Source organism: Aythya fuligula, chromosome 1 (assembly GCF_009819795.1).
Source record: "Aythya fuligula isolate bAytFul2 chromosome 1, bAytFul2.pri, whole genome shotgun sequence".
Taxonomy (NCBI): Eukaryota; Metazoa; Chordata; class Aves; order Anseriformes; family Anatidae; genus Aythya; species Aythya fuligula.
This window is the reverse complement of record NC_045559.1, coordinates 176,712,314-176,736,547: the sequence shown is the minus strand read 5'-3', so window position 1 is coordinate 176,736,547 and position 24,234 is coordinate 176,712,314. Positions and strand designations below refer to the sequence as shown.

The 24,234-nt window shown below is 41.6% G+C and overlaps 1 protein-coding gene across 1 annotated transcript in view; it reads left to right on the top strand.

Annotated features, from left to right (window-relative positions):
- TSC22D1 (TSC22 domain family member 1) overlaps positions 1-24,234 on the top strand; it is a 77,771-nt gene that overhangs the window by 23,991 nt on the left and 29,546 nt on the right. The window lies entirely within an intron of this gene.

Sequence of the window (24,234 nt, the reverse complement as noted above, 5' to 3'; positions counted from 1 at the left end):
TGTTATTTGAGAAACAAGCAATATATCCCACGAGTATTAGAGTTAAAACATGCATAGGTAGCCCTTCTAGGACTTCCCATCGGAAATCCCTTTTACTCTGGCACTGCAGTTATCCCTTTCCTATTGCCATGCTGCTCTTCCCTTCCCTTCACCCCTGATAATTCAAGTTCTTGCTTTTCCTCTTCCTCTCCCACTGCAATTTCCCTTTTAGTGGCTGCCCGAAGAAGACACGGTGCTGCTGCTCTGCGAGCTCAGGATGCTCTGCCTCGCTGCTCCAACAGGGGAGGTGTCAAGCTGGATTTAAAAGCTGTCTCGTAGGGAAGATGCAGCAGAAACACTCCGTCCTTTTTTTTAATGACCCTGTCAAAATTGTGGTAGGACGACACGGGCAGTAATCCTGCGGAATCCGGAATGGTTTATCCCTTCAGACCATTTGAGGGTGGTAACTAGTAATTTGCAAGTTCATGGGGTTTGAAACTGCCTGTGTGAACTAAATCACCTTCTAGTCATGTTTAGCCATGTGCTAAATAAAACGAGTAATTCTAATCAAATATGTGCAAGGGTTTAAAGCTCAAACAGCCATGAGCCCGCTTTTCTTAAAGGAGAAAATGCTTTTTGTATTTGAAGTTTGCTGCAGTTCCCAAGTGGATCAACAAGCTTGCTTGAGTTTGTCTTTCTCCCAGTGACTTAGGTTCTTCCTTTTTAATGGGGATTACTCAAAACTGATATTATTGTCTGTAGTGTCATGCTTGTTACCTCAGATTATTTACACCATACATTTATGCTCCAAATTAACAGAAAGTAGTAAAAATTTAGTTATGGTAGGTTGAAAGCAGGGGAGTCAGATGATATTAACGTTCCTGATTGCTGGCTGCTAAATAGGCTTAATTTTGGTTTACATTAGTCTTTAGGGCGCTGCTCAGAAAGCCATTTGTTCTGGTAGGTCTTCAGTGTTGTGTTAATGCATGCTGGGGAGTGTATGGGAAAAGAAGACAACTCTTTTCTGCAGTGAAAAGGATTTTAAGACATTTATTTTTTCTCTCTTGACTTTCCTTTTAGAATACTTACAGATTACAGTTTCTTTAACCGCAACCCCATAAGCGGGGGTAAGAGTCGTCATATGTTTCTGTACTCTTTTAGTGTATAATCAATGTGACTTTGAAGTGAAGCACCTTTAGGTTTTGTAGAGCTCAAAAATCTGAGAGATCCATTTTAATGATTACTTTCCTTGCAGGCTGGGGTTGTCATGCTTAAATTACTTGCTCTTTGACAATTACCTGCCAATGTACATGCTGCTAAAGTGTGTTTAAGTGGTTTTGTTGCAGTTGTGGACTATTGCCCTCCCCACCTCTCTTCTCTCCATCTCTGTTCTCTCTTCCCCAGCGGGAGATGTGAATAGTCCCCCTTGCTATTTTGTTGAATACAGAATGTGTTTCACTGCATTTTTTTGTTACAAATTGCAGTAAGTATGAAGACATTCTTACTTGCTTGTGGTAGTGACAGACTATCAACACTTTGTTAGTGCTTTTGTTTTTCCTAACACGCCCTTTATTCTGTCTACATGCTTAAAATACACGAGAAGAACTGATGAAGCAAAATGTTGAGTCATAATATCAAGATTCATTGATTGAAAAGCAAACTCCTGCTTAGCACAGGCTTGAAAATTCAGTATTTCTTCAAGTGGTGTTCAGTTCATGAAGAATGTTTTAATGGTGCATTGCAACATGCCACTGAGTGCTCACCGAAATACTTCCTACAGCTTCTCTCCAACAAAGTGGTGCAGTTGCCTCTGCAAGTATGACTAGAACGTGTTTTACTGGGTACCATCAATGATTCTTCTGTCACACAGGCTGCTTAAATACATACGCAGGCTGTGTTTTATAAGCTAGGCTGCAAGAACTTGACTGGTAAAAGGCAATTCCCTGATGACTTGGAAAAAAAAAAAAAAACAAACACAACACAGGACATGTGAAAGGTTGCCAGAGGTAGGAAAAGCAGAGTGTTGCAGTAAGCTGCATCATGAAATATGAACTTGGCAGTTCTGTCCGAAGAATTTTTCCTTTGGACTGAAGTCTACAATAAAAATACTGAAGAAATAAAGGAACAGAGAGTTACTTGATGCTGATCTATAGAATTGCTTGCGTGAAAGATGCTCAGCGTAATGCTTGCCCAGCCAAAAAGGGAGGAGAGGAAAAAAAAGTTAGGCTGTATAAGGCTCCAGTCCAGTTCGTGAAATGCTTAAAGGGATTTCACTTGTGTAGCTATTAAACTATGACAAAGAATTGCTTAAAACTTGGGGAAACAGCTATTTGGAAGAGTAACCGCACTTAACGCGGACTCAGTTGAATTCTGTGTAGTGTTCAATTTTACAGCATCTAGAGAAGGGATTTTGAGCACATGCAAACAATGCCTTTTACTTTATTAGGCATCAGGGTTGCAGTTTTCCTTAAGCTGGCTGTGTCAGGCTCTGTCATGTGTTCTCTGCTTTCCTCCTTGTATTTTTGGTTCACTAGAAGATGGAGTTCTAGTTAAACAATGATTTGGGAGTGTGTAAGATAGTTTTGTTGCAACCTTTCCTGCGTGTAGAAATAATGCTTGTGAGATTTTTGGCTTTTATTTTTCTTTGGTGGCTAGGAAGCCCCTCAGATGAAAATCTGCCAGTTTGTTCACAGATACCGTGCGGCTAAGATCTGATAACTGTAACGCAGACCTCTCCCTGGTCCTGCTGCAAACTAATTTTAGAATCTTGCCTTAAAAAGAAAATGTGATGGAAGGGAAGGAAAGGAGCCTCGCTGCTCTTTTATAGGAGAGCTGATCTTAGAACCTTACAGGCAGAAGCATTTTATTAAATATAACAGCTATTTTGAGGAAATGGTGATTTTTTAACATTTTTGCACAGATGAGGCAACTGATTTCATGCTAAAAAACCTGTTATGTCAAGGGCTTCTGCTGTATATAGCTGTCAAGCTTGCTTTCAAAATCAGCTCTGCATGTTGTATGTATTGATCATATATAGAGGTGTTCAGTAATGATTCAAATAATGTTTTCTATCAAAAGGGTTCTTACTCTATTGCATATTTGCCTGACTGTGTGGGAGGCTCTTTTTATCTGTCCTGGATTGCGTTTATATTTTTGCCAATGAAGTATTTAAATAAAAGAAAGAGGGTCCTGTGAGATTCAGGGTATGATTAAACACCCCAGATCAGTTAGTGGGGTAAGTTTCTATTTGGTATGGATGCATGGTGTCTCTTTCCCTGTTCTGAATAATTTTGTGCAAGCCATAAGTCTGGGCTAGAAACAGATCTTGGTGCATGTGTATTCATCTCTCTTTTATTGTTATGTATGACTTGATGCTGTGTTTTTCCTTTCATGCAACCTAAACCAAGTGCTGATATTTCAACAGATACAGACTGACAGTCAAACATTGCACACTGGTATGCCCGTGAAGAGGCACTGCCAAAGTTTAATTGTGTCTAGTGCAAAAGCTGGGAGCTCTGGCTGATCAAAGCAGGTAGGTGTGAAGGTGCTCGCATGGAGAAAAGATACAGGGGAGCTCAGCACGATCTCAGCTCTACTTAAGCAGAGCCAAATAACGTTTCAGGTGTCCTTAACCTCAGCTGACTTCTGAGTGTTTGGCTATAAAACTTGTGGCGGTCTTACTTCAAGTCATATTTGGGAAGAGTCGTGCAATTTTAATGCGATACTAAAATATGGGTGAACTTGGGGCAGTGGTCCAGTAAGGAAAACTAATAAGTCAGCAAACTTAAAAAGTCAGAAAGTGTTTTTTGTGTGGTGGTAGCAGTACGAGATAACCTAGAATGCATTTTTCGTGTACTGTTACTACTCAGCAGGCAAAAATAGTCAAAAATGTACTGTAGTTCTAAGCTACAATAGTTTCATAACATCACTTTGCCTCAGCAGGAAGAGTAAGTTTGTAGGAGACAGTCCAGGTTCTGGCCATAGAGCTCCTATGGCTGAGACGATGGTCAAGCCTGTTGGTCAAATTACACGCTAAATTTGGAAGGACAAGAATTAGTGACGTATTTGAATATGAAAGGTGTTGAAATTAATATTTGATATGGAAAGAAACATGGTAAGGCTTGAATTCTGAAATGTACGTTTTGAGTACTTTCCCAAGTAGAACTTGTTAAAACGGAGGACTTCAAAAAAAAACCAACACAAAAAAAAAACCACAAATTTGTCTAGGTTTCATTTTTTTCTAGTTCATCTGTGCTGTGACTTACTAACATAAGCTCGTTAAATCTCTATATGTTTGAGCAAATACTTGTGTGCAAGGGATATTTTTGCTGTATTTGAGTTCTCCGGATACCATAGGCATCAGCGGAGAGTTTGTAGAGATGAGCAAGGGTTAGAACCTACGTAGAAAAGCTTTGAGCTGTTTTCACCTGAAAATTGAGTCTGGGGAGGAAAGACAACAAAAGAAACCCACCAAAACCCACCACTGGCATCCAGTCTTGAGCTGTATTGGGGTCATTCCTAACATTGCTTGTGTGTAGTATTTCACCTTCTAGTTTCTACAGATAGACCCTCAACAGAGAACTGCAGGAATTGCGTGAAGATTGAGAACTCATTGAGAAAAATCTCTTTTAAAAAATCCTTAAAATTCTGTAATAAATGTATAGAAGCTAATTGCGGGTATGCGGAATCAAATTCAATCAAGCAAACATCTATTTAGAGCTGGAAAGGAAAAGCACAAAGCCTCTTAATATTAAGAAACTGCTGGTTTTGTGTAACTTCTTCAACTAAATTCAAGGTGTAAGTACTGGGAGTACTGCAACCTTTGTCACTATTGGTGGCTTTTTTTAAGGGAGAAAAAGCTGAACAACCTGGCATCATAAAAGATGTTATTTCTTAAAAGCACTGCGTATCAGCTCATGGGCTCTGCCTCGTTGTTCGGAGCGTAAGATTTCCCAAAGGCTGAATGAAGGTCTGTCTTTCTGGCAGAAATTAGTTAGTGCCAGTAAAGTCTGTTAATCTGATTTAAAATGTGTTTTAATTAGGCCATGAAAGGTTTGCTATCAACAGTGCTTGGCGTACAAAGTTGACAAGAAACAAAGCATGCTGATAAACTGTTTACACTGAAAGAATATTAAGTGCTCTTAAAATGAAAATAACATTACTTAACAAGTACCCATTTATTTAATTTAATAAAATGGATGCATCTATTAATGGAATTTACTCTTACAAGGCAATATTTTTCTATAATCAACCAATTCTTGAGTTTTATACCCTTAGTGTTTTCCTGCTGTTATATAAGCTTGAAGAAGTACTGTCTGTATTTCTCAAACGTATCGTTCTGTGGCAGCTTTATACAACTTTGGGATTCTGTCCTGCTGAATTTGGAGAAGCCATAGTTTCCTACCACTCCTAACCGGGAAATAGGAAAGGTCTTTCAGTGAGCAGGACCCACGTGGTAGGTCCTAAGTCCTTGCACGATAATCTAGATAGCACTGTGGCCTGCAAAGGTGTGTAGTAGGCTGTTAAAGAAACTGAGCACAAAATATTTCTGGAAAGAGGCCAAATGCTTTAAAAGACACTTTGAAATTCAGCACGTCAAGATTCCTGCCACCCCAGTTGCCTGCAAGTTTAGCTTTTAATGATGGCTTGCATGACACTTAATTCTTTACATTAATACTTCGATCTATAGCTTTGCTGCCTTTTCTCTTTCCTGAGATTTGATAATGTTTCCTGATATGGCTATTGCAATGCTCAATGCCTCCTTCCTTTCTGTCCCCTCAGTTCCCTGCTCCTCTCCCACTCCCTGAAACCAAAATACATCAAGTTTTGGGAAACGTTTTGGGTCAGTGGCTTGAAATGTAAGCAGTTACCTTTACATCACTGTTGCTGATTCTTCAATATCCATGGCATATTGGTGCTAACTTCCAGGAGAAAGGTGCTTTGCTAAAATTTGTTGTTCTTGGAATGTTTATTTTGAATAACAGTCCAACCAGATGCTGCTGCATAGATCCTGCAGTGGGATTTCAGCATGCATGTTTCTAGAGGTAGGACTAAACCAGTAAACCAGTGAATGGCAGCAGGGTAACAGATACTTCTCAACCTAGGAAGTCTTGGTTTTGTAGTTGCAGATACTCTGTATGGCCAGCAGCACTTTAAAATAATTGCATGATCCTATAAGGCTTCAGTTTGAGGGTGAGAAATAGTTAAACTAGCTGCTGGGATTGTGAATCAGATGCAGCAGTTTGCTTTTTGTTTCTACTTGGATCCTGTAGTGGTTGGAGCTGCAGTATTACAAGCAGCAACACTTTTTTTTTTTTCCTTTTCTGTACTCTGTACCACTTACCAAATGCACAGATTCAGTTTTTTGCTTATTTTGCAGATGGTCTTCCACAGAACTTACTCAATTATTTAGATTTTTCTTTACTGGCTATGGAGCAGAACCACACTGCAGAAAAATGGGGATCAGTCTTCACTGTCTCTTGATCCACTTAGTGGCAGTGAAACCTGCTGAGCAGAGAATGTAGAAAAAAGCAGTAAAGGGAGCTTTGCTCCCAGCATCTCTATCGACTGTCAGGTCACTATGGAGAGACAAAGACACTGCATTGATCCCTTCTTTCCCACAAAGGAGATGAAACATCTATTGTAAGATTCCTTAATGTCTGCTGTATGCTCAGAAGCAGAGATACCAGGGCCTTCCTGACCTCATCCTTATCTGAAGATCATCTACATGTGCAGTTCTTGTCATCACAGCCAGAATTTTTCCCTGCTCCAACTGGACTGATCCCATCACAGCCTGCACTTGAGGTAAATCAGCAAACTACAGTACAGTGACTGAGAGAAGAGCTGTTGTCTGTTCAATTCCCTAAACTGGTCAAACACCCAGTCTCTGTAGCAGGAATCACTTCTGAAGAGGCAAAAAAAAAAAAAAAAAAAATGGTAATCCTCTCTGAAAATTCCCATAAGAGGAATTCAGGTACTTTTGGATGACCTGTTTCAGGCCTTTCTGCTCTTCTAAATTTTAGAAGAACAAAGGAGTTTTCAGTTGTTTCAGCCTGAAATATGGATCTGCATATAGAAATCAGGCTAGTATTTTTCATAGCTAGAACACAAATACGACCAATTTTTCTTGTTCTTCAGTGTTCAAAACAAGTCTACAAGGGAAGAAAGATGTACGAAAGGGTAAAAAGTAGAAATAAAGGGTTCTCCCATTCCTTTTAAAAAGGAGAAATACTATGACCTTGATGCAAAGAAAGGAACTTAAAAACAAGTTATTCCTAACAGCGTGTTTCAGAATGATCTCCCAAACTGTTTTGCTGCGTATCTGTTTCTGTTTTCATGAGGAAAACACCAGTGCTCCAAGTTCTCATAGATGCTTTTTTTCCTCAGGTTTTGTGTTGGATCTTTGTCTCCTCTACAGAACTGCTACACGAATAGAATATGACCAAGTAATCCTCTTCTCCACACCCCCCTGAAGCCTGAATAGGTGATTTCATAACGGGCAGTATGATCTGGAGTCTTTTTTTTCCAGTGAATAGGATCTTTCCCTTATAGAGGATGTCTCGAAGGCAGCCTTTTCTTAATATCACAGAGACACTAGACAAATTGCTGTTTGAAAGCAACCTATACTAAGCTGGGTCATGCTGCTTCATCTGGGTTGATTTGCTCTGATATGGTCTATTACATTGAGCTGGAAAGGAATATCAATTCAGGAAGTGTTGGTGGTGTTCTAGGCTTCGACACCTACCACCTGAAATTAAGCCTGGAATGCTGTGTGATAGGTATTGTCGAGTATGTAGCAGGTGCTGGCAACTTGAAAAGTTGCAGAGTCAAGAGTATTCACAAATTATTAAATAAGAAGGAACTTTATAATTACAAGAAGATATGTGCTTCTAATTGTACTGTCCCTTTGTGATTTGTTTTTTTTTGCCAGCAAGTAACCAACAGTAGAAATTCTTTCCTTGAACCCATCATGTTTATGATATTTTTCTTCTGTGTTTATCTTGTATCATCTACCTTATTGGAAGTGGAGAACATAAAGGATCATCCTGGAGACATCTAATGGCCAGTTACATTTACGTATGTTTTGCTCAGTTCTTGGTGTACAGAGAGACCCTCTTTCACAGAAACAGGCGTGCAGGATGAAAGACTCAACCTGGCTCTCTAACCTTTTGAGTTGATACTAAATCAAAAAGCCAGTGTTTTGCCAGATTGAAAAGTACAGGAACACACCTTGGTCTCATGATGTTCGCATGAAAATATCTAAGCAGATGTCATGAGGTTCCACTAAAGGATAGCTAATCTTTTTTTTTTCCCCTATAAAATAGTCTATTTAGAGCAAAACCTTATACCTTAAATTGAAGTAGTATCACTGTGTTTGTTTGTTCTCAGGAATCAAGAGGCAGAGCATCTTTTTGCATGCCCAAGGAGTTTCTTTGGAACTGACTTGCTGATTTTTCTGTTTCAGTGAGTGCAGGATATCAGGTCCTGTTGCTGATGGCTTTCCATCATCTGTTTAAAGAAACATATGAAGCATTCCTGTTTTACCCTAACAGCAAAAGTTAAAGGTGCCTTTCTAACAATAGATTATTGCAGAGATGTGGATGATGAAACTTAGCTTTCATTCCAGCTTCTCTTTGTGACCTGGAGCAGCACGAAGGAAGGACGGGAAAGCTTATAATTGAAGGGCACTCAAGATACCAAACTATTCAAAGTGTTTTTGTTAGGTGTAGGGTCCAAAGAAGAGAATGGAGGGAAAAAGCCACCAAAACTGCCCCCAAATTAATTATAGGAGAAATTGCATGAAATGCATCTTCTTGGTTAACTGTTGGGCTGTGCTTTACCTTCTGTCCTGAAAGCACTGCTGATAAAATGGTGACATCTCATCTGAGGTACATGGATCAACGGCTGCCCATGTGCAAATACCAGCCTGCTGCTGTTGTGCAGAAGTTACTGCAGTGGGTAATAGCCAGTAAATGTCTACATGACTCTACGTATAATTTTGCTTTAAGTCCCATTCTGTGCTGCTCTCTTGGATGCTGGCTCCTTGCTCCTGATAAAACGTGACTGGAACCTGTCAGTCTCAAGAATTTATGAAGAGGAAAATTTCTGCTCTTGTGCATTGATAGTTTGTATTAAAACAATAACAAAAATAACTCCTAGGGCATCTAGTTAAACTGGTGTCAGCCTTTGATCAATCTGATTTTGCAAAAGGGTAGAGAAAAGGACAGAGAACTTGAGATTGGACTAAGGCCTCTTACAGAGGAGCTGGAAGTGGGGTTAGGGAGCCCTTGGTGAGGGAAACATTCAGGTAAGTATAATTTCTTCTTAAAGAGACTTCCTGTCTATGACCATGGGGAGATGTTCACTGCATTGCACTAGATGCCATTTTTAATTCTCTTCAGAGTGAGCAGAGGAGAAATTTGGATTTTTTTTTTTTTTTCCCCCCAGAAATTAAAATCACATTTTTTTCCCCACCTACATTTCCTTGTAACAAACTGAGAGAACTTTCTGGACAAAACATCTTATTGATCTCATCTATTGGTAGATGTCTTAACAGTCTTGAAAGTTCACAGTTCAACACCCTGGGGATTTTTTTTTTTGGCATCAGAGCATGAAAAAACTGCATGTCTAGTACTCATCTCTCGTCATCCTCCCCTATTGCAGTGACTCTATGTGTATGTCTCTGTGTGGCCGAAAATGAGGGAATGCAGATCATTTGCCAAGAAGTTACCAACTAGCACTTTTCCTTCCCCTCCAGTCTTTTCTGCCTCCCTACCCTGGAAGTCTGGAGTCCCTGCCTCAGCCTACGGCTTCATTCTTTTTCCAGCTGCCCACAAAAGTACAGAACCAGTGTGAAAGTTTGAAGAAAGAACCCGCTCAGAGGACTGAGTCTCAAGCAAAAGCTCCAGGTTGCAGACTCAGAAAGAAACTTCCTTTGGGGAAGGATCTGCTTCCAGGATTTGCTCGTCTCTTTTTCCTTGGGCAGACAGAGTTCTTGAAGCAAACAACAGGGTTGCAGGTAGGTAGGGCCCCTTTAAACCGCCATCCACTCAGGTGTGAAGGGTGGACTTTATGCTGTTTCTCTATGCTTTTTTTTTTTTGTTGATGTTGTCTTCCACTTCTCTAGGCTGAGAGAGAGGAAGTGTGAGCGGCTTAACGAAAAACGTGGGGGAGAGAGAGAGGAGAAAAAATATCCTGGGTACTCGGGAAGAATGTTTTTATACCTCTGCATAAGCTTCCTGTTCACAGGGTCGTATTTGCACTGGAGCTCTTTGAGGCTCTCATGGCACTCTGCGTCTGACCCTTTTCTATACAGGAAGCTAAGTTGAGTAGAAATTGGTGGCTAGGGCCTAGGTAAAGCCAGTGATTGATTGTACAAGGCCCGTAGCCACATCATTTTCATCTCCTCCCTGTCTCTTTCACCAGTGTTAGTTAGCTTTGGCTGTGCAGTAAAGGCAGAGGCCAGCAGGTGGGTTCCCAGCAGTGACAGCCTTCCCCAGGTCTGAACCTCAATGTGCAAATGTGTTCTGCCTTCAGAGGAGTCCGGCTGCTGGGTTTGTCCCGTTTCTTTGCCCATGCAAAGGGAATTGACTGCAATGCTCTGAGAAAGGAAGGGGATATGCTGCTGATCAGTCAGCAATTCCTAAGGCCCAGATAGGGGCAATCAGTTCAGGTAAATTCTGCCTTCCTCGCTTCACGCTGTGCAGAGCAACAGCCTCTTCCTCGCAGACGTCAGCAGCCCCAAGTCAGACCTTTTCTTTTTCTCCAGCATTTTTCTCTCAGGCATTGCTGACACAGGAAATTGATTCCCAATTTCCTTTAGATTTTTTTTTAGCGAAAGGCGTCACCTGAGAAGTGGCAGTGTAATTCTAAGGAGATTTTACCAGTTCCTCTTTGATGCTGAGTGAAGTCGTTTGGAACTATGTTACGTGCATTATTACTTTGGTGCATCTTGTGACTCTTCTCTCCCTCTTCATTCCCTCCAAATCGCTTCAGGACACCTTCTAACCTTTATACCGCGTCACAAGCCTTCAGCAGAAGATCTTGAGAACCATTTATGTTGCTGGAAGATGACTGGGTTTGGATCTTGGCCTTCCTTAAGCAGGATCTCCTGGCAAAAATGGGATTGGGAAAGAAATGACTCCTTTTTCCATCACACAGAGCCACCCTAGATATGGAAGCGTAGGCAGAGAATTACTTCTAACGCGGGATTCCTTAGGAAACTTGGTTGGCCTTCCATGGTCCTGTTGTTACGATGTCATAAAGCTGTTTTTTTATAAAAACCTAAACCTGGCACCTTGCTATCTGATGAAGATGAAATCAATAAATCCAAGTGTAAGAGTTTACAGGTCCGATAATGTCATTATTGGACATAGGAGATGCCACGTGAGTCTGGGAAACAGGGTTCTGCTGTGGTTTGGACTGACATTTGTAAAGCCTTTTCGACTTCTAGCCTATTCAAATGATTATAAAGCATATAATGAAGATTCTCATGGAAATGACGTTTAATTAGGCTTTCCACCTCTTCAATTTTACTTAAAAAAAAAAAAAAAAAAAAAAAAGCCAAAAATGTCAACGGCATTGTGAAAAGTACTGCATCTTTTGAGGTTTCCTGTGGTTTTCTGTAGATAAAAGGTACATTGGGAGTGCTGAGAGCTGTGGAAGTAGAAAAACATAATTTTTTTTTTCTTTAAAAATTATTGAAGATTGAAAAGTTATTTGTTAGAAAGCAGAAAGCTTTAATTGTCTTCCCCTAAGGGGATTCTGCAGCCGAACTTAAATTAAATGTCTTGCAAGATCCCAAATAAAAACCTTATGTTTGGCAGGAGCGACAAACACACGCATGCCCGTGTACTTCTGTTCCTTTTCACTATAGGAAATGGCTTTTGAACAATAAGCCTGACTTTGAACGCTCAGATTAGGGGAGGGGGAAGCTTTGCTCTGAAGCTGAGAGCGAGGAGGGGTGGCAGGAGGGTGAAGCGGCCCCTCTGGCAGTAGGTGAAGAGCACTTTGATTTTCCTGGTTTCTGCTTCTGGCCCTCGGAGGAAAGTAGATGCTCGTGCTTGAATCCAGCTAATTTCTGGAATCAGTCACCGTGAAAGCATTGTTTTTAACTAATGCCTAGAATTTCATTAAATTCACCAGCATATTTAAATGGTCGAACTGTCTTAACGTAGCCCCGGGGCTACTGCTTCATGGCAGTTGTGACTTCTTATTATGCTGGAATGCATTGCAGTCTTGGTGCTTTCTAAAAATAATTGTTCAGATGGTGCTGTTTAAGTGCATACTTATGCAGTGAGCCATTTGCATTGGCCTTCTTGAAATTTGGCTCTGGCGGATGGCTTTACGACTCTTTTTGCCACGAATATCAGGCTCCTTTGCCTTGCTTCTTCTGGGGTTATCAAGTAAAATGCTAAATTTATAACGTGGTATTTTGAGAAAACTGATGCGTGTGTTAAACTATGCGACCACAGTAACACTTTGAAATTTAAAGAAATCAGTTTAATGTATCAAATTCGATGGCTTTCATTAAAAAAAAGTGGAAATGTGTGCATATGTTTATGGTGACTCCGAGTAGCTGTTACAGGTACAGACCTCTGGATGTGAATTGTGTGCTTAACAGGAGTAATCTGGAAGCTAGAAGCTGAAGATCTGTGAGTCTTAGAAATAAATACTAACATCTGTGGCTTAAGAGCTGTGCCAGTGGCGCTGTTAGTTGAAAAATACCTGTGTTTTTCTAACTTCTGGTCTGTTTAAGGTCTGATAACGTTGTGTGCCTTCCCTAAGAGAGGTACGCTTATCTCAGCCACAGTTCTTGGTCATTGTGTTCTGTAGAAGAAGGTAAATTTAAGACCATGAAATGCTTCTGAACACTAAATGCTTACGGTGAAATATCAGGGGCACTGAGAGCTTTCTAATGTTATTGTCTCACTTGCTGCCCAAAGTGAAGGGAAACCCAAAATGATTTCACTTGTCCCCCTCCTCTCCATAGTAACAATTTAAAAAAAAAAAAAAAAAAAAAAAGACACAAAAGACTTGCTTTTATAAAGTCAGTGTTTTGATACTTGTGTATCAGCATTGTTAGCCTGCTATTATGGTGCTCTCTGGGTTTTGCAGCTGGAATCCTGGATTCTTGATACGTCTTCAGAGCAATAGCTCCTGCCTTTGTGTTATTAAATAATAAAGATGTCTAAAACCATTTTCTTCTTGTTTATATTGTACTTAACGTAATTGTATGAGTATTGAGTGACTCTCTTCTGATTGTCTCCAGAATGTCAGGAAACACGGAAAAGCACGGGATGATTTTAGGGATTTTAGGTTTTGAATCCCAAATACTAATAATTGTGCAGGACAAGCTTGTTCCTGTTTTTCCTTTCTGCTCCCTTTAAGATTCCTTGAGCATTAGAGCTACGTAACTCGCTGTCTGTAATTCTTTACATCTCCTTTACGAGATGCCAGCCCCTCCTAACTGTTTCATATCCAGTCAATAAAATCCTGGCTGCTGACGTCTTTTCTCCTGTCCAAGAAAAGCTAGCTTGTTTAACCTGAAAGATGTGCTTTCTTCACGCCTTCTCTCCACCCTTTGTGGCTTGTGTTGCAACCTTCTCTGCTATGGGATATTTTGAAGGTGATGGAGTCTCTTAAAGAGTTTGAGAAATTCCAGGGAAAACCTTGCTGAATACTTCTGCCAGAACTAAACCTTTTTTTTTTTTTTTTTTTAGATGCTTTGTCAGTTCAGAGTATTTTTTTTTTTTTTTTAAAGAAACACCAAAAGTGTGATCCTTCTATAAACAGCGTAGATTCTGGGGTGTTTTTCCCTTGCTTTTATGGTGAAGGAGGGTGGATTACAAGACTATCAGCAGTTTGCAATGAACTTCTGAAAGTCAAAGACTGGTTCCATCAGCAGTAGTGTACTGTAAGTTGGGAGAGGCTTCCCACTTCATTTCTGCATCCCTGTCTGCAGGACGCTGGGATTTGATTGAGTAGAAATGACAAAATTATTTTTTCAGCCTCTTTACTCTTTGAGGAAAGCAGATAGATACCGTGGATTGTCAAACATGTTACTGATTGCTGAAAGAAAGCATGTGGTTTGGGGATTAATAAAAAAAAAAGTGTTTTTTTTTTTTTTTTAATTGGAGAAAGGTGTTCTCTGAACAGCAGTGCTAACAAACAGTTGAACCATTCCAGTTTTGTTTCTTGCATGGACTTCATGAAGAATTGGCAGCTGCACAGCTCCTCAGCCAGGCCCATAAATGATTCAGGTTGTTACCAGCAAAGTGAGGTGAGTTGACGGGTTGTTTCAGGGATTACTGGGTTTGGCTGCTGAAGAAGCTGGATCGTATGAATGGCATGGAAGGCATTACAAAACAACTATTTAAAAAAAAAAAAAGTTTTGAAGATCATATGAAGTTGGTTTCTTTCACCACTGGCAGTGGTACTTTCTTGATCACTTCCAACACTTTTGAGTGAGATATGAAATTAATGCTCTGTCAAACTGATCTCTATTGTTTCATCTCTAGCAGTTTGCAAACATTTAGTTTCTTATTACTAGGAAAATATTTAGAATGCAAGGTAAAATAATCTGTAATGGACTTGTTGCATGGGGCTGCAGAAAGAATGGGAAGGCTCTTTGGATGCGTAATTTTACAGAAATTACTGACAAATGAGAGATCTGTTTTTCCAAAGCTTGATCCCCTATGGACAGGGGAAGGCTTAAGGCACACAGTCAGGAAATCTCAGCTCCTTGAGGTAGGAGTTGAATTCTGTCCTCAGTCCTTGTGCTGTCACAGCTGTCTACCCTGGCAATGACCAGGGAGGGAGGGCATTGTGAAAGGTTAGGAAGTTCAGCTGAGTGTGAAGTAAAGTGAAGTGGCATTTGGGTGTGAAATACAAATCTCTAAGAAACTGGAAGTTACCCCAAATGCATAAGCCGTGAGTTGAATACGTCCACTGACGTGATTCATGGGGGTTTTTACACACCTGCTGCTGCTCTTGTGGGTAGAACTGTACAGAACAGTGAAACTTGAAACACCTTTTAAAATATCTTCTTGATCTGTGGTAGTACTTTGTGTTAGATGAGAAAGCAGGAAAATTAATTTGCAAGATCTTTTTTGAACGTGTAGAAGAGATGAAACCAGGCTGAAGGGCATGAGAACAAATGGAGAGATAACTTCAGCGCAAGCTGCTGTGTAAGGACAGGATGCTTTTGGGTCATTTTAGAGAAATTTTGGCTAAGCTGGGTAGCGGAACAGCACAGGAATTGAAATAAGCAGTCAACTAATGTAGGAGCTCTCCCTTGTCAGGCAGAAAATCACTTGCAGCACTTGTTGCTTACAGCAGGGCAGGGAGAGAGAAAAAAAAAAAAAAAAAAAAAGCTTGACACTATCAAAGTCTGGGTTCCTGTAGGGCTGTTGCTTGTGTGGTTTGGTTTTGTGGTGTCTGAAGTGTGAGCTCTGATTTGCAGCTTCATTAGCCCTTTGTCACTGATTGCTTGTGACCCAGTGGTGTCTAAAACTATAGACCCAGTGCTGCATTTTTTAAGGAGAAAGTAGGCATAAGGTAGAAGGGCTTCTGGACTTATCTATTTACTTTTAGGCAACGTTTTAGAACTCATGTACCTTCAGAAGCTGTAGCCCTCTGTTGGATTGGGTTGAGGTTAGAAATAGGTTAAAAAAAAAAAAAAAAAAAGATAGGGATATTGAAATGAAGACTGCCGTAGAACAAACTTGTACTAGTTCGTGAGTATTTTGGGGAACTGCTTTTTTGAAGCATACCGAGGAGTGTTCCACAAGCTGTGTTCTGTCCTGACATTTCTATTCATTTTGTGTTTATATTAATGATACCTTTTAAGTATGTTCTGTGTTAATGCTAAATTTAATGTAAGTATTTTTAGCTATCTTCTTCTATACTTGCACTTGGCAGACCTTTTCCATCTATCCCCCTTATTAAGCGTACTCTAAACAAGTGTTGAGTTACTTCCTTCAACTAGTTGAGAATTGTTTTCTTTTTTTTTTTAATTAAATGAATTCTGCAAATAGGAATGCTGAACAGTAACACTACACTTGTCCAGAGAATAAATGCTCAAAAAAAAAAAAAAATCAAGAAAACAAACTGCCTCCCCCTGTTGTGTTTTTGGAGAAAACTGCTTGGAGGACTCGAGTATCCCCTTGTGCTTCCAGCGTGGCGCTTGTGCAGCTGCAGGGCCTTTTGTTTGCCTGTCCAGGTAACCTCAACACCCAGATTCCTGCCTCTAGTTGGACTCAAGCTACTCTTTCAGATCAACTTTCTCTCCTTAAGAGACTTTTTTTCATTATAAACCCTGTGGCAAAATAATAATGATAGAAGGGCTGTGCTCCTGCCCATTCCTGATGACTTTGCTTTAAGTTAAACTTTTTTTTTAGAGCTTGAACACCATATGTAGATCAGTGAGATAAATCTAGGATCTCCACTTGCTTGTACACTCGAGCAGTGAATGGTTTGTGTTGCCACATTTTGTTCCCCTGAGCTGCCATCTGTTTTTTCCCTCGTGGAGTGCCTGCTGTTTCAAAACCAGCCAACGTGGCGTACTTCAAGGCAGAGAGGAGGATTTCTTTATACATGCTGAAGTAGATGCAAGATGCTGTGACTTGACAAGCTGTTTGTGTTTGTTCAATTTGCACGTTTCCATGCACAGAGCCCAAAATTTCAAACTGAAGATGTTGAGAGCCACACGTGTGCCAGGCCTTGGTTCAGTGAGTAGTCCCCCAGTTTGACTGACGTGTCATCTTCTGGCCCAAAGGAACTTCCTTCAGCCCTAGCTAAAAGGAATTAAAATAAAACTGCCTGAAGCCCCTATTTCTTTTGCAATTCCTCCTTCCTAATGAGGAGGTTTTTCTTTACTTACTGAACTCCCCATGCTTCTCAGTGAATCTTCAGCTATTGGATAACTCCAGAAAATTCATCATTTTCGGTATAATCAATGACTTATAAAATACAGTAGTTATGCTAAAAAAAAAAAAAAAAAACAACAAAACCCACACCAAAATCCCTCAGTGTGTCTCAAAATTCAGGAATTTACTTTTTCCCCTAGAATTAGTGACTGTATTGTGGATGCTGTTCCTACCTCTCCCCCTCAAATCTACGGTTATACTAAGTCTGTATGAAGTAGTTTAGGATGTCATTTTTCCCTTTTTTACTTGATGCCAAAAAGGAGGGTTCCTTGCTTATTAAATGAATCCTATGGGTGGTATTTCATTACAAATAGTTAAGCATGTGGTTTATAAGGCAAGGGTTTTTATCTGCCCCCCAGCTAAACCTTCCTTTCCTTGTGCCTAAAACTGAAAATTGTTCCCTCACAGTTCTGGCTTGGGTCAGACGGGATGGCAGGTTTGTATACAGAGGTTTCATTAAGACAAAAATCCCATTAAGGTGGCGTTAGAGAGGTATAACATAAAGTAAAATAAGACATAACATTTCTTTTAATGTGACTAAGAGTAATTATCTTCAAAGAGTGGGGGTTTTATGTTTTTCCCCATAGCTGAGCTTTTGAAAAAGGGCTAGTTAGGGTTAGTGAATGTTGTAGAGCTCTGTTAGTGAAGACCTTCTGCTGATAAGCCCTGTCCCCATATTACCTAGTTTGACTGTTTATTACGCTGATTTTATTTTTTTGCCTGTTAGTAGTACTTTGGTACTCCTTAAAGAGGAATTTTTAGCTAAACGTTTCCAAGTTAAGACATTTTTCTCTACTGTGCTGTTTGTGACGCCTATAGCGATGAGTTTACTTTTTCCAAATTAAAATTTCCAAACAGGTAAAGGAACTAAACACGCGTTTCTAGCGTTTTATGTAAAATTTTATGCTGTTATCTATAGAGTAAGACAAAACAGTCTGTCTTTGATCCGTGAATATTATGCAGGGCTGTGTGTGGAAATGTACGCTGATGTCTATATAACAGGTTACAAAGGGATCTGTTGTTGAGTAACGCTACTGTGTGTTTTGTTTTCACACTGAAGAAGAGTTTTGGAGATGATAGTGTGTGGTGTGTGAGACACATTGAAGGGTGGAAGAAAAGCGGTGAAGTCTTCAACTTAGGATGTCTCAAAGAGTTGATGTCTTAAAGGGCTGCTTCAGAGCACTAGATGCTCCTACTGGCCTTTAAAATGAAAGCTAGAGCATATTGGAGCATCAGGTATGTTTTGTGTCCAAGCTGCACTTGTAGTGCTGGTGCAGGATATCCCTTTTGTAAGCAGCATTGAGGATTCAACTTAAATTTCTTCCTTTGGACTTGAAACTCCATCAAAACCAGCACCTAATCATTAAATAGATGAGGCCTTTAGAATATTTTTTTTCCAACATTTCACACTGTAACTGTGCTCCACGTCCCTAGCCCTTAAAGACTTTGCACTGACGTTGACCCTGATGGTCTGTTCCTGCAGCAGTGGTACCCCTTTGTCATTAGGCACGGCTGTAGGAAGCTTTTTTTTGGCCATCTGTCACTCCTGCGTGTTGCTTTTTTGACTTGACCCGAATGCTCTTGCCCTGTCGAGGTTTAAATACCGAGCGCAGACTGCTTAACAAGGCATTAAGTCACTTAATTCTTTCATTTTTAAATCAAACCTTAACGTGGTTTTGGTGGCCACTGGTTTGCGTTTGAAGTGAAAGAGGTGGCTCATGTCAGCAGTGTGGATTTTTAACCCCTTTGTGGGGGCTGCTGTCTTGCAGTTGAGCATCCATCTCAAATGGTGATGCTTAAATACACGTAGAAGTGCTGAATCTGCGTGCTCATGGTAACTGCTGCAGTGATGAAAAGCAGATCCCTCACCAACTTCGGAGATTAAATGCTGCTGTTAATGAATATCGAGAAGTGGGTGAGCTTGGTTTAGAACACGTCTTTGTACATTTCTTTTTATACATGAGGTTTTCTGTGGTTGCAAAGCAACACAAAACTTCCCTTAGTGGCCTAGTACCTGAGGGGTAGCTCGGGAAAACTTGGAATAAAGTGGGCTAGGACTTGAGGGATGTTGAATTGTGCCTGCTTGCATTGGTAATGAAATGAATTATCTAACCTGCACCTTAATTGTTTTAGCAGTTTCTAAAGTTCAAATATCTTGGCCCCAGCATTTCTCAGTGACAGCCATAGCAGTATATAAGACTGAAGATCCCACTGGAGGAGGGGAAAAAAAGTGAAAATATTGAGGTACTTTTGCTTTAGAAGTGGATTTGAATGCTGAAGTGCCTCTCCTATTTTTTTATTGTATTTACAAGAGCCTCGATTCCAGACATCTATTTTGAGGAGATGCTTTTGAGTCCTGAAGCCATCTATAAAAAGATTTTCATAAAAGGATCTCTCCTTCGTCTCAGAGCTCAAGAGGATTCGTTAACACCGCTTTAATTTCCTGTTGGTGGGGAGGGCGTGAGAGCAGCTACACCTCTCGCATCGCATCTGCCGAGTCTTCTCGCGGGCATCGTGCTCCTTCCCTGGGGATTAACGGGCTCCGTCTGCCGCCACCAACTCGTGGTGCCTTGCCTTTTTTAGGAACCCGTCTCACTTCGTCCTCTCCCAGCTGATGGGCTCGTGGAGGGCGCGTTGGTATTTCTGGTAGGCAGAGCTGGCTTGTGTTGGCTGCCTAAATTACAGGGTACCTGCTGCCTCTGAGCACGTGCTGCTCCGGCATCGCTGGCTCAGAAGAAGGAGGTGCTGCCATCCCAGCTGAAGATTCGGGGCTCTCCTCTCTTCCTCGTTCAGCTTTTGTTTCACACCAAAACCCTTCTTTGTTTCAGCGTGTCAGAAAAGAGAGATGAAGCCAGGACGTGTACAAGGAGAAGCGAGACAGGTTTCCCAGAGAGGCTTTTCCCAAGAACTCTGTAAGGATTGTGCAGGACTCAGTAGGGTAAACACAAGTACGCCGGGCTTATCTTCCCCTCCCTCGCTGTGTATCTTCTGTGTGAAAGGTTATTATTCACGTTCCTGGAGGCCAGGGGAAGACAGGGAAGCTTATTGCTTGCAGATGGTGCTTAGCATGCAGAAATACATGCTTTCTGCCTCTGCGGAGACATTACTGGGGAAACATCTTACACGGCTTGGCTGTAACTTTTTAATTGCACGAACGCAGCCGAGGCTGGAGCTTTTTGCTCTCCCCCAGTCCTTTTTCTAGAGTTTATTTGACATGAGGCAGACCGAAGAAAACTTCTTAGCAAATCAGTCGTTGCAATAAAGGAACCGCAATTTACTGAGGTCATCTTTTTCGTCGCCTTTTAAAACGAGACTGAAAGTGTAAGTGAGACTAGGAAATGGTCTTTGAGCCTTAAAGGCTTCTGTTTTTGTGTTATACGTGCACTTTGGACTAAGCACCGTACTTCTGATTTTATGTGGAAGGAGAAGCTGCACACAGAAATAATTAAAAAGTTGACGTGGGTGTATGGGATGCTTGGCCACGTTGTGTTAGTCATCTCTGAGCCGTGAAACCATGAGGGTTTGCTAGGGGGTTTTAAGTTCATGTTTCTTTGATCGACAGCACTGAAACTGATGAAGTTCTCCTAACTCTTGCTGTACTGTTTAATTCAGAGAACTTCAGGCTGTGCATAACTGCTCTGTAAATATCCAGGTACCTTCTTGAAGGGCTTCTTTTCGTTGCTGTTGCTGGCATATCCCAGTTCTGCCGTAAGTGGATGTGCCAGCTCTCGACGAGTCAGACCAAATTGAATACTGCTTTGGTAATGGAATTAAACCAGGACAAATTTGACATGATTGCTTTCTAATACCGAAATTAGCCCTGAGCCTCATCAGCGTGTGAGTAATTCTCAACTGACACTGATGGCATCTGCGTTGCTTCCCTTCCTACTGTTATTATTGAAAAATCTGCTTTTTTTTTTTTTTTTAAATGATGATTCCCAAACCTGTGGCTGCCAATCTCAGTGAGCATGCTTAGTGTGTTCAAAAGGGTCTTGTCTGCTTTGTATCATTTCCTCCTGCATTCCCCCACTCTCCCTGGAAAAGTTCAGAGTAAGTAAAAGCAGTTTTTGTAATATTTGATGTTTTCACCTGTGGAAATACAGACTTGATTTGTAGCGCGTTGTTAGCAGGCTCCAGCCCTGTATGGCTCCAGGTACTGTCTTAATAATACAAAATGTGAGTATTTCATAAAACTCTTGCAAGTAGGGGATTAATTCTCCTGGGAGCTCCTTAAAACTCAACATGCAGTGTTCTAGAGGACGTTGTAAGGCTGGAGGAGTAGGGAGTTGTCCTTTCTTCTCAGCCTTACTCTGCCTAGCTGTGATTCTTGCTGTTAACCATATATTTTAGGATTTTAAAAACTTTTTTTCCCCCTTTTTTAAGAAGTAGTAATACTGTTTGGCTGCCCACTTCCACTTGCTGGGTATGGCATCTTGCTCTCCACCTTCCTCCCCCTACCTCAGCTGTTACAGTGCTGACTTTACCAGTGAACTAGAGCTTTCTCTCCCATGTTCAACCCAAAAGAGATGTTCTCGGCCCTAAAACCGCCCCAGAAATGATGCTAACAGGTCAGTGTTCACGTGAAAGCGGCTTAAATCTGCTGCATATCCTCTTGCACAGCCTCTGTTTTATATCCTCTTGTGCGGGAGTCTTTGCGCCTGTTGAGCTCCAGGCTGCCAACAGCGGGGCCGCAGCTTCCCCAAAACCCCGGCAGGTGACGAATCCTTCGTGATGGGGGGAAGATCCAACCGAAAAAGCAGGCAGCTTGCATTGGGAACGCCCGGTAGGAGCGCGGCATATGGCTGTGTGGGCGGCCCTAGACTTTGTGAAGCTCCGCGCTTCGAAAACCTGCCTAACTAATATTTGGGTTAATCTCCCGCTGGCGGAGCATTCAATTCCAGACGCTGGGTAATCAGAATTTCTGCAGTCTCACCCACTGCTCCAGATCCCTATCATTCATCCGTCTATTTTAAAGGCCTCTTTTCAGGGAGTAGGGCTAAAATTACCCACTGCTCTGACCTGACAACAACGGGAACATGTGAGCTCCTCCTGGTGCTGCTCAGCCGGCGTGTGGCTGCCCGCGCCATTCATGCTTCTGCCCAGAAAAATGGGGCATTGCAAACGCTACACTGACTCTTAGTGTCTCTTTGACCTTCCCCTCGCTATGACCGACGGGGTTTCAATCTATCATCGCGGTGACAAGAGCGCAGCTTGTTTGCCACGGCTGATCTTCAGGGCTAAAATTCGACTGTGAAGACTTTGCTCCCTGTGTAAGCACTGCGAGAGCTCGGCTTGCTTGCCCCTGCAGATGTTGAGGGTGCTGCCTCGTTCGGCTTGTCTGGCCAAGCTCCTGCCTCCCAGAATGTGAATTTTGGTAGAATTTCTTGCAGATCAGTGAAACTTGGGGAAGGAGCATTAGAGTAATTCAGTAATAGCAGCTGAATCGCCAGGTGTTAAGTACATCGTGGTGACTGAATCATTTGGAAACAATGAAGTTATAATCTATGTAAAAAAAGTAAAAATCTCTGCTTTTCAGAACAAAACATGGAAATGAAGAGGGATCAGGAAGAGCCATCACTCCAGGCATTGGTAGGGCAGGACAGAAGTAGGGTTACTGGAGAAAGTAGTAAGTGGGAGGTGATGGAAGGGAACAGCCTCTCAGCTGCAACACGAGAAGCGCTGCCCTGCTTCCTCTTCGTCTGTTCCTCTTCCATTTTCTAAGTAACTTTTTTCCTTTGTGCATGACCAGATTTGCATCTTTGCAGCTGCTGTAGCAGTGAGGAAAGGGAGAGATGCCTCGCATCCTAAGCATGAAATGGTACTTGGCAAATTCCAGGTAACGTCTTCAGTTTGGTTTCACCCACCTTGCAGAGCTGCTGAATTAAAACTTCAGCTGTCGTCTCCCATACAACCCAAACCTCCCATGTTTTTCCATCTTTTGATGGTCCCAATCGTTTTAAACACTAGTGGTGAATGTTTTTGTCGTCAGATTTAGCTAATTTCTCAAAAGCTTCAAAACCCAAACATCTGCCTGGCGTTAGCTACACGTGTAATTCTGTTGGGAATTAAAGCAGCTCAAAATCATTTGTTTGCTGATAGACAGCGCTCGGCAAATAGTGCCCGGCAGACGGCCCAGTTGCTTAGCAATAACATTAACAGCCCTGAGTGTTTATAAAGCAAATATAATGGGATATGGTCAACAAGCTGTGTGGTGCTTTTGGTGTTACTTAAGTGTCCTGATAACCGTTGGAAAACGCTTATTGGGATTACACATGAGCAAGCACCTGACACTTCAGAGCAACAACTCGATCTGATAAATGATGTGCCTGTGTTTTCGAATCTACCGCCGCCACCAGCTCGAGGCAAGCGGCGAGCACGATGATTTTCCAAACGCCTTCAGCTTCAAAATGGTATTTTCGGGGCTTTGATAAATGCTCGGGGAATGGCTTTGGGTGTGCAGGCTGGAAGTGGACCGAAGGTGGGGAAAGGATGGATTGGGGTGATTTTTTTTGGGGGGAAGGAAGAGCTGGGGGATTTAAAGGGAGAAAGTGGGTGGCTGGACTGTATGTTCGGCCATGCAGTGCCCTGATCAGTGCTGTTGGGTCTGTCTTCTCATTAAACTGTTGTTAATTGCTTCCTTGGGTACGGGGCTGCCTCCTGTATGTGCATGGGGCTCTGAGTGCCAGCAGCTGGGGTCAAGCTGCTGGAGTCAGCAGCTCCTAGGAGGAGATGCTCCGTGTCTCTCACCTTTTAAACCTCAGACTGAATGTCCCAGACTCCTTCAGAAGGTACTGACTGATTTTCAACCAGACTGTGCTGGTAAAAAGCGTAGAGAATAAAGAACGTGGTAGCATTTTAAATATTACACGAGTAGAACAATCCGCAAGGATTTGCAGATAGTGTGGCTTTTAGAAAGTCAGAGGTGACACCATTTGGAAAACAAAGTTATAAATTATATATGTTAAAAACTGGTTTAGAATAACAGTTGAGATGGGCATGCTGTGTTCGACAGCATTGTTCCCCTGCTAGACCTCTCTGCGGCTTTTCAAACTGTTAATGGGGTCTGTTTGGTACCATGTTGTCACTTGGTGGTTGTTATTAAAGCTTGATATTATTAAACTCGTTTTTTAGACTGTTTAGGCAAAATTCAGGGTCCCAAATTTGGCCTTGAAGACTTCTTTCTGCACACTTACCCCGTGGAAAAATACAGAAATCAGCCAGGAGCAGCATGCAGTGCCTGCAGTTTCTGGGCTAGTCTTCTATGCTGATGTAGTGCAGGTTGCAAATCATATCCTACCTGTAATAAGTATCACCCTAATGGCATTGA